This window comes from Grammomys surdaster, unplaced genomic scaffold (genome assembly GCF_004785775.1).
Source record: "Grammomys surdaster isolate TR1022 unplaced genomic scaffold, NIH_TR_1.0 60, whole genome shotgun sequence".
NCBI lineage: Eukaryota > Metazoa > Chordata > Mammalia > Rodentia > Muridae > Grammomys > Grammomys surdaster.
The window spans coordinates 4165913-4176869 of record NW_021604562.1 but is presented as its reverse complement, the minus strand read 5'-3'; positions in this window follow the sequence as shown (position 1 = coordinate 4176869).

Here is a 10957-nt window from a genome sequence, read left to right as displayed (position 1 = left end):
ATTAAGATTAACAATTAATGGCGCCTCATGAAACTAAAAATCTTCTGCAAGGCAAAGAACACCTCATGAAAAGGACAAAATGGCTGCCTGCAGAATATGTAGAATGGTATTCTTTCTTTTTTCCTTTTTTAAAACAAACTTCACATGAGATGTAGAGCTAATATCCAAAATGTATAAGAACTCAGAAATTAGACATCAGTGATCCAATTGAAAATGTCATACAGATTTAAACAGAGTTCTCAAATAGAAATATTTAAAGAGATATTCAAAATTCTCAGCCATCAGGTAAGGGCAAATAAAAACTACTTTGGGATTTCATCTTACAACTGTCAGAAAGACTAAGATCAAATAGAAAATAAGGCAAGCAAGGAAACAAAAACTATAACCAGTGACAAGTCATGCTGGAGAAGGTATGGAGCAAAGGAACATTCATTCATTGCCAGTAGAAGTGAAAACTTGAACAACCACTATGGAAATTAAAATTGAAGTTCTTTCTTGGGAACTTGCAAACTGGGACTCCATCTATCTCAAGAACCAGCTATACTACTCCTGAGTAGTTTACCTACAGGACACCCCATCCTACCACAAGGACACTGGCTCAAATATAACAGCTTTTTTCATAATAGCCAGAAAGTGCAAACAACTTAGATGTCCCTCAACTAAAGAATGAATAGAGACAAAGTGGTACATCTACACAATGACATCATGAAATTTGTATGCAAATGGAAGTAAGCAAAAATCATGGGTGTCTAAACTCAGACATAGAAAGAACAACATGGTATATACTCATTTATAAGTGAATATTAGCTATACAGTAAAGAAAAATCGTGCTTCAACCACAGACCCAGAGGAACTAAGTAATGTGGAACATTCAAGGTGGCAGGGGCTGGTGGTAGAATGCATATATCTCCCTTTGGAAGTGGAAATAGAACAGATTTCATGGATAGACTTGGGCAGGTGAGGTTGGAAACATGGGGAATCACATGAGGGAAGAGGATAGAACAAAAAAAACTGAGAGAGACAACTGGAATTGGTGTGGCATCTCAGAGATAAACTAGAAATCTAGTACAACTGAAACTCTCTGAAATCTGAGTGTAACCCTAGCTAAGACTCGTAGTAATAGGGGATATTGTGTCTCAACAGTTCATCTCCTGTAACCAGGTATTTTCCAGTGCTATGACTAGTATATCAACCCAGTCACAAACTATTGACCTAAAAGCTATCCTGCCTGTCAGATATGGTGGAGAAATGGAAGCACAGAACTTATGAGAGTGTCAAACCAATGTGTTGTCTAGTTTGAGGTCCATGTTAAACATGGGAACACATGTTGAATATTCCCTGGATAATCAGGAACTAGAGGCTAGATATTCTAGAAAAGTATGATAGAAAAAACATGAAATGATTCCTAACAGTATTCTAGATATTCTCCTATACTCACTGATTGGTTCTTAGTCCAATATTAGAGAGGCTTCTTTCTTCAGATGATGGGAACAGATAGAGAGACACACAACCAAAATTTAGGTGAAGAAAGAGCCCAAGTTGGAAGTCTTTATCAGACCCCTCCCCTTGGAACTTGTGGAACTCCAAGGAAGTTAGGTGAGAACTGTAGAAGCTAGAGTGTTCAAGGAGACCAGAAGAACAATGCCCACACAATCAACTAAGCAAGAATCATAGGTGCTTACGGAGACTGAAGTGGCAATCATGAAGGCAGTGTGCATCTTCACAATGCACTCTGCGTATATGTTGTGGTTGTTTAGCTAAGGGATTTTGTGGGATACTTAACAGTGGGAGTTGTGTGTCTCTGACTCTTTGATCTGCTCTTGGAATATTTTACCTCCTACTAGGATATCTTGTTAACCCTTGATTTGAGGGATGGTGCTTATTCTTATTGTAACCTGCTGGGCCTTGTTAGGTTGATATTTCTTGGAGGGCTGCTTGTTTCTGAGGGTAAAAAGAGGAGGAGTGGATCTGGGGATAGAATGGGTAGAAAGGGGAACTAGTGGAATAGAGGAAAGGGAAATTGGAATTGAGAAGCATTGTATGAAAGAATTAAAGAAAAAGAATAATCAAAATATTGTAGACTGACATTTTTCAATAATACATTTATTAAAAGTCTAATTAAGTGATAATAAAGTCCATCATGCTGTGCATGAAATTATAATGCATAAAACCCAAGTGAGGGTTATTTGAAGACAGAAAATTTGGTGTATTATTGTAAAAGTTCAAGCCAGACCAATCGCATTATGAAGTTGGGGAGGAGTGAGTGCCAAATCCTCTCACTAACTGAGGAATGAGATTGGTATTTGATAGCTCTTGGGATAGGGAGAGGTAGTTTTCTTTACTTGTGTGGCCTCTGGTAGATCAAGCATACATGAAACAGGTCCTCCTCCCTATAATTTGTTGAGTAACACAAATTGGACTTAATGGGAGAAAATTAATGATAAAATTCAAAGTTAAGTGTGTAGAGAACTAAGATTGATATGAGTAGAATTGGGGTAGAGTGTAATTAAGGTCAAAATTAATTGAAATCTCAAGAGAATTAATAAAATTATTACTTAAAAGTTTTTCATGCAAAGAATAGTACTAACAAAAAAAAGGATAACAATCTTATGACAACTACAAAAGAGATACAAACCAGGAGATGAAGACACAGCTCACTGTACTTACTTGCCTAGTCAATGTTCAACCTTCAGTACTAACAAAAGACAAAGAAAACAGACACAAACAGCATTTAGTGCAATGTAAAACTTCAAAGAAATAACTCAAGACAGCATATATTATATACTTCACCAATGCTAAAGCAAAGAACACTCACTCACTGTGTTCGCAGCTGTATTAGATATAGCAGTAGCTATTAAGTAGCATCATCATGGGCACTGGGTTTTGTTATGCTATTTGAAAATAGTTTCTATTCACATTTTAAGTTATAACAAAGATGAAATTAATGAATAGCTGTGAAAAGTCAATGATTCACAGTGGGTTGTTGAAAAATGATCTTTTTATATTAAATGTTATATTTATTGTAGAATTTCATATAAGTATTGTGTTTATATTGTTTCTACCTGATCCAAATTCTCCAGTGCTGTCTTATTTCCTTTCAAATTTATGATGGCTTCTCCTTTAAGTTTTAGTGTTACATATTTATGTGTGTGTGTATATATGAGTGTGTGTGTAAAACACTAACAAACACACACACAAAATACTCTATGCTAATTTATTATTTCATAAATAGTATATACATTAGTGTATAATTAGTATATTCATGTTTAGTGCTGATCATTTGAGATTGTATAACACATCAGAGACATTGTCCATTTCCTTCTCTCAAAAGTAATTGATTTTATCCGTTCATCTAGTCATGGAACCTTATGAAACTTCCCATATCAGTGATAGCATGTCAAATGATGCTGTCATGATGTATGTTTCATTTCAAGCCTCAAGGGACTGCATTCCAGCTGCATCAACTGGACTTAGACAACCCATAGTTACATACTTTCTATGTGTTGAAGTGTTGTTAATCTCTGTTACAGTCTGACTGTCTGCTGCAAAAGTAAAAATAGTGTCTCTGATGAGTTATGAAAGCTACATTTATCCATGTGTATAAGTATACACATTTAGAGTATTAGTAAAAAATTATATTGGAAATTGTCAGCAGTAGATTTTTCTTTAAGATCTATGACCTCTTCAGGCATGAGTAGTTAGCTAGATTTACAGGATTTAACATAGTAAATATTTTCATTGCTATAATGTTTAAACAAATTCATTATAATTTAGATATATGAGAAATTGACTAATACTTTATGCTCCAACGTATGCTTCGATGAATTATTTTATTAATTTTTACTCAGATTTAATCATACCATTTATCCTTCGAATGGCCTTTATTTAAAACCTACTTCTTTCTGTGATATCTACATTTTCTTGGTAGTTCCTTAAATGTAATGAAGGTAATGAATCTAATATTATACTTTTATTGTTCTACTGTGTATATAACCATTTTCTATGTCAAATCTCACTCATATACCTTTAGTAGTTTGTATTTCCATTTTCTATAAGCTAAATAAAAATCAAAGTAAGAGCCAATGAAAGCATTTTAGATAATTTCAAATCTAAGGTTTGCTATATATAATTAGTCACTCATATTTTGCCTTCAGTTTTTTTCTAATTCAGAAATGACCTTTGTAATTTTCTTAAATCTTTTTTTCTTCTTTAACATCAGATGTCAGAAATTACAACTTTTTCAAACTCTTGGAAGCAGAAGTGACATAGATAAGGACCAATGCTTCCATTCAATAACGAAAATCATATAAATCCTGGAGATAAAGTTCCAATAATTGAGTGTACTAAATATTTCTTTTGTGAAATAGTTTCAAAAATGCTGTGGTGAAGTGATCATTAAATCTAACATAGAACATAATAAACTATGCTTGCAATTTGCTTTTGTGAGTAAGCCACTTAATGACATTACACAATAGGAGCTGGGTTTACTGTTGTGGCAGAAAATAACAATGTAACTTTTACCTAAAGCTACATCTTAAAACCTAAATGACATTTCACTGAGTAATTATGGAACTGCGAAGGATAGTGTATTAAAAATGAAAAGGCTCTTGCTTCGTGTCATTGTATGTTGGAAATAAGCAACGTGTGTTTTGATTTTACAGGGGTTTATAGTTATGAGACTGTCTTGAGTCAAAGAAGAGACCTGGACTTTATTCTTTTATTGGTTATTTTATTTACATTTCAAATGTTATCCTCTTTCCCAGTTTCCCCTCCACAAACCCCCTAACCCCTTTCCCATCCCTCTTGCTTTTATGAGGACACTTGCCTACCCACCTACCCACTCTGCCTCACTGCCCTTGAATTCCCCTATTTTGGGTCACTAAGACTCCACAGGACCAAGGAGCTTCCCCTCCCACTGATGCCAGATAAGGCAAACCTCTGCTACATGTGCAGTTGGAGCCATGAGTCCCTCCATGTATACTTTTTGGCTGGTGCTTTAGTCCCTGGGAGTCCTGCAGGGTCTGCTTGGTATTGTTGTTCTTCCTATGGGGTTGCACACCCCTTCAGCTCCTTCAGTTCTTTCCCTAGCTCCTCCATTGGAGTTCTCACTCTCATTTCAGTGGTTGGCTGCAAGCATCCTCATCCGTATTGGTCAGGCTCTGGCAGAGCCTCTCAAGGGACAGCTATACCAGACTCCTGTCAGCAAGCTGTGATGCACTATAGAAATTATGATGTTGGACTTAATGCAGTTTACATTATAGTATTGCTACATGCCTATGAGGGGCAGGAAGTTGAATATGGTGGTTTCAATGAGAATAACTCCATAGGCGAATATATTTGAAAGTTTAGTTATTAGAATTGTTTGAAATGGTTAGACTGATTGAGAGATATGCAAATTGTTGGAGTAGATATGGCCTTGTTGGGAGAAGTGTGTCACTGAGAGTGGGCTTTTAAATTTAATTAGCACACATAAGGCTGTTTGTCTGTCTGTGTCTCCCTGTGTCTCTGTTTGTCTCTGTGTCCCTGTCTATTTCTGTCTGTCTCTGTTTTGTCTATCTTTGTCTGTTTCTTTCTCATTCTCTCTCTCATTCTCTCTCTCTTTCTCTCTCTGTCTCTTGCCTTCAGATCAGCATATAAAATTCTCAGTTACTTCCCATCATCCCTGTCCTTCCCATCATAATGATAATGGACTAACTAAAACTGTAAACAAGTCTCCAGTTAAATGCTTTCTTTTGTAAAAAGTTGATTTTCTTTTCTTTATTTTTAAAGTTTTTTTTATTCTTTTTGCCTTTTGTTTTGGCTATTTTATTTATTTCCATTTCAGATGTCATCCCTTTTCCCCATTTCCCCTCCCTAGAACCCGAGTGGGTTTGCAAACACACATCCACAAACTCATATCTACATTCTTGTGTGGTGAATACTTTACTAATTGTGCCATCTCTATAGCACTCTAGGGTAATTTTAATGCAAGTTTTTTAAACAGCTTTAGCATTGAAGATGAGAAAGATGATTCATTTATGCTTAGATAACAGTGATTTTAGTATTTTACACAATTAGATGCTAATGTACATTTTAAATAAATAAAATGAATAACATTACTGATCTTGTGTTACTGAAAATGAATAGAAATAGCTTTAATTTTAATAAAATCTTTGATTTAAGCACTATCATAACTTCCAACATGTCAGATGACACTAAAGACAGTATTATTTCAATTCACTATAACATCTTTCAAAGGTTAAAAATATAAATAATGTAATTATAATTGATGATGAAGTTGAATGTTTCTAATTATCAAAATTGCCTAATCAAGGATATTTCATTTCTAATTGAAAAGTCAGAAATAAAACTCTAGATGATTTCTATTCTTGAAGGTAAGTTTTGTTGTTATACTAGCTAGAATATTTTATAATTTCATACTGTATAAATAATTAAAAACAAGTTTTATACATCCTTGGATACCTATACCATTTATAATGGCTACTATCAAAAAACAGAAAGCAGATTTATGGAGTGTTAGCATATTGGTAGCTAATAAGAAATGGTGTGGCTACTATTGAAAACATTATACTAGTTCCTCAATGCTTGAAATTTCCATAGAAACCAGTACTTCATTACTATGGATATATGCAAGATGAGTCAAATCAGAAAATACCATTTGTTTACCTACTCTTGGTGTTAGCAGGATTATTTATACTAGTCATGGTCTATATAGAAAGGGCCTTAGTTTCTAGCTAAGTACGAGTAGATAAAAAGAATTTTGCATTTGTACAATGAATCATTCTGCATTGGAAGGGAAAGAAATTTTGTCACATAATAAAGCATGGTCGAATCTTGAAGGTTCTGTGCCCATTTACTTTTTTCAGTCAAAAAGCAAACCACATAAAGATGAATTCCTTGTAACTCCACTGATAGAAAATGCCTAGAGCAAAGAGGTACAAAGGGAAAAAAAGTAGAATGGTGAATTCAAGGGTAAGGGAAAGGAGAAAGTGAAGGTACTGTTTAATGGATATTAAATTCTAGGTTTGCAAGAGTGTTTTTGGAAATTATTTACAAAGCAGTGTGAAAATATTTAATACTGCTGAAGTAAAACCTTAAGTTACAAGTACTTTACCACTATCAAACATTTGAGAGTCTATCATCTTTAATCAAGTATTTAGGGAACCTTATGTTACCTTATTTCCATATTTTCAGGAAGCCATATTTCCAGTCTAGCATGACATGATGATCCATAAACAGTACAATTAGTCTTTTTTTTTTCAGAAAATGACTTTAAATACTTCTTTGTAAAGTTTTAAACAATGAGGAAAAACAAATAATGATTTGTCTTTGTATATGGTTATCTATAAGTCAAAACCATCTGTTTAGGTTGATCTCAAAAAGTAAGACCAGAAGAGGCCATGCACATAATTTCAGATCTCATGGAACAGAGGTACTAGAATTGCTGAGTTCAATGTGAGCAAGGATTGTATAGTGAGTTAGATTTCAGATAGATAGAAAGGCATGGAGGAATATGATTCTATTTTTAAAAATGCGCTTTCTACATAATTTTCAAGGAATGCATTTATTAAATAAAACGAGATCTGGTTATTGTCCTGTAAGGTATTTTTTAATTGGTTATTTTGTTTATTTACTTTTCAGATGTTATCCCCCTTCCCAGTTTCCCCTCTGAAAACCCCCATCCTTACCCCTCCTGCTGCCTCTAAAAGGGTGCTCCTCCAACTACCCACCCACTCCGTTCACACTGCTGTAGCATTCCTCTACACTGGGGCATTGAGCCTTCACAGGATCAAGGGCCTCCCTTCACATTGATGCCAGATAAGGGCATCCTCTACTACATATGCAGTTGGAGCCATGGGTCCCTCAATGTGTATTCTCTGGTTGGTCCTTTAGTCCCTGGAAGCTCAGGAGATCTGATCTCTGGATATAGTCTCTACAGGTTCTCCTCCTTTTGGGTATTTAATCTAATGTCATCCCCGCTGGGTCCTGGGAGCCTCTAGCTTTTCTGGTGTCTGAGACTTTCTGTTGGCTACCCCCAGTTCCCCATCCTCCATTGCTACATACCTCTGTTAATTTCCGGACCCTCTGTACATCTCCCCCATCTAGAATGGCTAAGATCAAAAACTCAGGTGACAGCAGATGCTGGTGAGGATGCTGTGAAAGAGGAACACTCCTCCACTGCCGGTGGGATTGCAAGCTGGTACAACCACTCTGGAATTCAGTCTGATCATTCCTCAGAAAATTATACACTGTACTACCTGAGGACCCAGCTATACCACCCTGGGCATATACCCAAATGACGCTCCAACATATAACAAGAACATATGCTCCACTATATTCATAGCAGCCTTATTTATAATAGCTAGAAGCTGGAAAGTACCCAGATGTCCTTCCACAGAGGAATGGATAAAAAAATAATGTGGCACATTTACATAATGGAGTACCACTCAGCCATTAAAATCAACGACTTCATGAAATTCTTAGGCAAATGGATGGAACTAGGAAATATCATCCTGAGTGAGGTAACACAGTCATAAAAGAACACACATGATATGTACTCACTGTTAAGTGGATATTAGGGAAAAAAAGCTTGGAATACAGATGATATGAAGCTCAAGAAGGAAGACCAAAGTGTGGATGCTTCAGTTCTACTTAAAAGAGTGAACAAAATAATCATGGGAGGTAGATGGTGGGTAGGACTTGCAAGGAAGAATGGAGAGGGGGAGAAGAAAAAAACAGGGGCACGATCAGGTGTGGTAAGGTATAATTTTAAACATCAAAAAATTACACTAAGCCCCCTTCTTCTGAATAAGAAAAAAAAAAGACAAAACAGAAATGAAGTATTTCTGAGCTGTAGGGGTGTTTATTTGATAAAATTACTAGAAGCCTAGATGAAGCTATAGTTCTTCCTTCTCCCAAATGGATCCACATTTGTCATTTGTGTATAACAAAGAGAGTGATTTCTATGTTAAAATTCAATCAACATGAAACATTGATGCCTTAGCTTAAAATGAAGAGAAAGACAATAATGGCATTAGAAGAGGTGAGAATAACACCATTATTCTCATTGACACCTTCAGTGTGTTTGCTTTAGTGAACTCTCCCACGAAAATTGGGGAAAAAATATCATCATTTTGTTCACTGTGTATGTGCGTGCATGTGTACATACAAAATACCTTAAGTCATGGATATTGACTTGTTGCCCTAATTAATCTATAATTATTTGAGATGTTTTTATCCTTTTATTTTATGTCTAATTTTACAAATTATGAATAAACTATTGTAATGTTCAAGTAAAAATGCATATGCCTCTAGCAGAATTGATTGGCACTTAGAAATATAATTAATATCAAAACAATGCCTATGTCCTTTAGCCAAAATGTTAGGTTATGTAAAGTTTAGCAATAAAATATTAGGCTTAAGGAATCTGGGAAATTCACAATGATGATTACTCAATAGGTGAATGGCATCAATGGGACTCCAATCCGAGATTTATGGTTTTAAAATAATATATATCTCATTTCATTTTGATGTACCAAATCCAATATTATGCCTAAGCAACAAGAAAATAAGATGATCAGTCAGCTGTCCTATCCACATTATTCAATGCTATGAATCAACATGACACCAACAAGGGCCCTATTTTATAGTGTTCATCTTCCCACCTTGCCCCATTCTTGAGCAATGAACATTGACCAATCAATACTCTCTCAACATAATTCATGAACATCACCTGAAGAAACAGACCTCTAATATCAGCTACTCTGGTACTGATGCAGGAGGATTGCAATAACAAGGACTGTCTCAGTTACAAAGTGAGTTCAAAGCTAACCTAGACAACTTAATGAAATGTTTTCTAGACAAAAGAAGTAAGTATAGGTCTTGCAGATGGAGCTCAGTGATAAAACAATTCTCTAGCAAGTACAAGGCCCTGTGTTTAGTTCCCAGGATCTCAAATTTACAACCACAATAATAACTGCTACTATTATTATTTATGACAGGAACTGTTCTTTTTTGTCACTTTACTGAATACTTTAGTATCACATATATCCAGCCTATTATACTAGGTGTCAGAATGACAAAGTTCACATTCAGTGGGAGGGGAAGTGTACATAAGACACTCATGTGACTATTCCACCACAATCAGGTGAATGTAATAATAATAACAATAATGAAATATCATCACAAATGCTTGAATAAGGGTTTCTCTATGTAAATGAAGTGTCAGAATTGTAATTAGGGAAAAATAAAGCCAGAAAGGACCTATCTAGCAAAAATCATTGCCTCTATAAAATAAAGAACATTTAAAGATCCCTGCTTCGTGTGAATATGTTTAATTTGTGGCACTCTTACTCCTACAAATACTGTACCCTTTTATTTCACTGATGTCAAACTCTAAGGCTGGATAGATTTCTGGAGGTTTTCAACAGAGCAAGTAATGAGAAGTAATTCTAGGCAGCCTTTTCAGACGATTTAAAAACAATAATCCTGAAAGCAAGCACCTGTGGTCTGTACTATCTCTATTCTTTCTTTCTTATTAGTACATGATGTTCTTGCTGCACAAACTCTGTCCCTGAGCTGCTTACTTGGGAACACGCTTAATGTAGCTAGGTTACGTACTTGCAGAGATTGCAAAGCTCTCAGAAAAGCATCCAGTAGTGCTTAGTGAATTGTTTTTCAGAAACATCTCTAATTTAGTAATGAATCAAATGTTTCTGACAACTGATTCAACATTAACTATAGGCAGACTAAATCAACCTCTGGATAATTCAATTTTGTTTGTCATTAGTGCTTAAATTACATTTATTACATGTATTTTTGCCAGATGAGGCACTTTCATTTCTTTCATTGTCTTTTGTGGGGTTTCTCTCCCTCTCTCTCCCTCTCCCTTTCTGTTCTGTTTCTCTCTCTCTCTCTCTCTCTCTCTCTCTCTCTCTCTCTCTCTCTCTCTCTCTCT